This window comes from Triticum dicoccoides, chromosome 1B (assembly GCF_002162155.2).
Source record: "Triticum dicoccoides isolate Atlit2015 ecotype Zavitan chromosome 1B, WEW_v2.0, whole genome shotgun sequence".
NCBI classification, from domain to species: domain Eukaryota; kingdom Viridiplantae; phylum Streptophyta; class Magnoliopsida; order Poales; family Poaceae; genus Triticum; species Triticum dicoccoides.
The window spans coordinates 633,858,927-633,862,836 of NC_041381.1; positions in this window are offsets into that span (position 1 = coordinate 633,858,927).

Consider the following 3,910-nt stretch of genomic DNA (forward strand, 5'->3'; position numbering starts at 1 on the left):
GTAGCAAACAACAAATTTTCCTTAAAGTAGGTGTCTTCTGGTTTATCGAACCAACAAGAGTTTAGAAACACACACGATGATCAACACCTACACACACAGATACAAAACTGGCTTGGCCCCAAACAGAAGGGGGATGATAGGCGCCGGTGCACCGGCCCAAACTTTGGGCCGGTCGCACCCCAGCCATACGATGCGAGCTACGGAGCCGTTAGATTCCGCCCGACGCCCAGCTCACCCCGTGCCCTTGCCCTTCCTCCTGCTCGTGCCCGTTGACCAAATCTACAGATGGTCCCCTGCCGCGACACCGCTCCTCGCCGGAGGCAGCGCCGCTCCCCCCTCAACCGGATTAGTCGCTGCACCGCCGTCCCCGGCACCAAAAAGGACTCGTCTCTTGCTCGCCGGCCACCCGTGCCACCTGCACTCATCCCTCGGCCGCCACATGACATTGACGCCTGCAGCTCGCCCATCGGTCGGTTCCAGCTCTAGTCGCCATGGTTGCAACATCCCTGAGGCACCGCCGGCGCCTCCGCTCGTCACCGCCGTTCAGTTCGAAGCACCTTGTCCTCGGCAAAAACACAAAACTTCATTAGTTTGCGAGTAGTAGCAAAATCACATGCTGGTTGCAGCAAAAAAATCATCGAATCCAGCAAAAAAGAACCACCATCGCGTCGACCACTTGCAAAAATTCTCGTGTATCTTCCCAGTAAAAGTTCTTATGGGTTCCAGCATTTTTTTGCGGTTCCAGCAAAACACATCTCGACGCCGTCCCGTTGCATCACCGAGCAATAGAGGTTGCAACCTTTTCTCCGTTCGCTTCCAGCAAAAAAACTATATGGTAGTAGCACCGTACCTCGACGTCTTCACCCCGACAGCTGCTGGTTGCAGCAAAAATAGAAGATGGTTCCAGCATCTCCAGGATCCGGTTCCAGCAAAAAAACTCTTTGGTAGTAGCACCGTACCTCGCCTTCTTCACCCCCTGGCGGTTGCTGATTGCAGCAAAAGTGGACGATGGTTCCAGCTCCAGAGAACACCGCTTCCAGCATATTGTGTGGCCGGTTGCAGCTTTCCGGTCAGTGAGGTCCTGGCCTTGCCGGTTGAAGCTCATCGCTTGAACGGCTCCACCACCACCACCGTCGTCCGGGATGCAGCTCTCACGGAAGGAATTCGAAAGCTAGCCATGGCGACTAGCGCGTTCGGCTGCGGCGACCATGGAGAGGAGCGCTCGAAGCCAGCCATGGCGTTCGCTCGCAGCTGCCGCAAGGTTGCTTGCATCGGCCAGGACGCGTCGCACGCCAGCTTTTTGTGCCCCTCCTCGCCTTATTTTGCTGCAGGGAAGAAGGAAGGGGATGGGCAGAGGAGGAGATGGAAGGGAGAGAAGAAACATGACGCTGGGAGGGGTGTGGCTGAAGGTAGGGGATGAAGTGCGAGGGGAAAAGATAAGGCAGGAAGGGGCGGTCTGCCTGGGTCCACCAAATACACGCGTCTCGCGCGGGGGGTGATTGCGTGGGCGCACGACGCCAGCGTGGCGTCGCGACATGCGGAAAGTTCGTACGGTGCGCCATTCTCCAACGATTCCCCAAACAGACTAGTGAGGTTGTCAATCTCACTGGCATGAGTAAATTGCATAAAACCACCACTTTGAGGGTTAGGTTTACGAAAAACACCAGGATACAATATCTTTGCAGAAAACACCACATCTAGCGTAATGGTTTTGCAAAAACCACTGATTGGCAGATCGGGCCGTGTTAAGTGAGTTTATGACAGGTGGGGCTCGTTTTTCGCCTACATGGCACTCCAGGCCGTCCCGACAGCCGTCACACGACGTTAGACGGCGTCATTCGGTCTCGTCTGTTTTCATTGCCGCATCTACATTTCCCCCTTCTTCTTCTCCCTTCTCGCTCGCTCCTGCCCCCGTCGCCCCTCGCACTGCATAGATGCCTAGTCCAACGAAAGCTGGCGTTGCTGGCGGCGGCATGATGACCCACAAGTATAGGGGATCTATCATAGTCCTTTCGATAAGTAAGAGTGTCGAACCCAATGAGGAGCAGAAGGAAATGACAAGCGATTTTCAGTAAGATATTCTCTGCAAGCACTAAAATTATTGATAACAGATAGTTTTGTGATGATAATTCGTAACGGGTAACAAGTAACAAAGTAACTAAAGTGCAGCAAGGTGGCCCAATCCTTTTTGTAGCAAATGACAAGCCTGGACAAACTCTTATATAAAGCAAAGCGCTCCCGAGGACACATGGGAATTATTGTCAAGCTAGTTTTCATCATGCTCATATGATCCACGTTCGTTACTTTGATAATTTGATATGTGGGTGGACCGGTGCTTAGGTACTGCCCTTCCTTGGACAAGCATCCCACTTATGATTAGCCCCCCTCGCAAGCATCCGCAACTACGAAAGAAGAATTAAGGTAAACCTAACCATAGCATGAAACCTATGGATCCAAATCAGCCCCTTATGAAGCAATGCATAAACTAGGGTTTAAGCTTCTGTCACTCTAGCAACCCATCATCTACTATTACTTCCCAATGCCTTCCCCTAGGCCCAAATCATGGTGAAGTGTCATGTAGTCGATGTTCACATAACACCACTAGAGGATAGACAACATATATCTCATCAAAATATCGAACGAATACCAAATTCACATGACTACTTATAACAAGACTTCTCCCATGTCCTCGGGAACAAACGTAACTACTCACAAATCATATTCATGTTCATAATCAGAGGGGTATTAATATGCATTAAGGATCTGAACCTATGATCTTGCACCGAATAAACCAACTAGCATCAACTACAAGGAGTAATCAACACTACTAGCAACCCACATGTACCAATATGAGGTTTTGAGACAAAGATTGGATACAAGAGATGAACTAGGGTTTGAGAGGAGATGGTGCTGGTGAACATGTTGATGGAGATTGACCCCCTCTTGATGAGAGGATCGATGGTGATGATGATGGCGACGATTTCCCCCTCCCGGAGGGATGTTTCCCCGGTAGAACAGCTCCGCTGGAGCCCTAGATTGGTTCCGCCCAGGTTCCGCCTCGAGACGGCGATGCTTCATCCCGAAAGCTTCCTTATGATTTTTTCCAGGGCAAAAGACACCATATAGAAGAAGATGGGCATCGGGGGCCTACCAGATGGCCCACGAGGCGGTGGCCCCCCTCTGGTGCTTTCTTCGCTCAACATTTTTAATATATTCCAAAACTAACTTTCGTGGAGTTTCAGGACTTTTGGAGTTGTGCAGAATAGGTCTCTAATATTTGCTCCTTTTCCAGCCTAGAATTCCAGCTGCCAGCATTCTCCCTCTTTGTGTAAACCTTGTAAAATAAGAGAGAAAAGGCATAACTATTGTGACATAATGTGTAGTAACAGCCCATAATGCAATAAATATCGGTATAAAAGCATGATGCAGAATGGACGTATCAACTCCCCCAAGCTTAGACCTCACTTGTCCTCAAGCGAAAGCCGATATCGAGAAATATGTCCACATGTTTAGAGATAGAGGTGTCGATAAAATAAATTACGAACATGAGGGCATCATGATCATTCTTAGAACAACAACATATATATTGTCATATGATTTCTTATGCTAAAGTAACAATCTATTCACAATGTAAAGTATGAATTAGAAACTTCATTGAAAACAGGCAAACTATAATCTCAGTCATTGAAGCAATTGCAATTTAGCATAACATCAGAAAGATACAATATAAGAGCTTTTCAGCAAGCCCACATACTCAACTATCATTTAATCTTTCACAATTGCTAACACTCATGCGATACTTATGGGTATGGAGTTTCAGTCGGCCACAGAGAAAGATAGGGGCTTATGGTTTCGCCTCCCAACCTTTTACCTCAAGGGTAATGTCAACAATAATAATTTATGAAAAGCT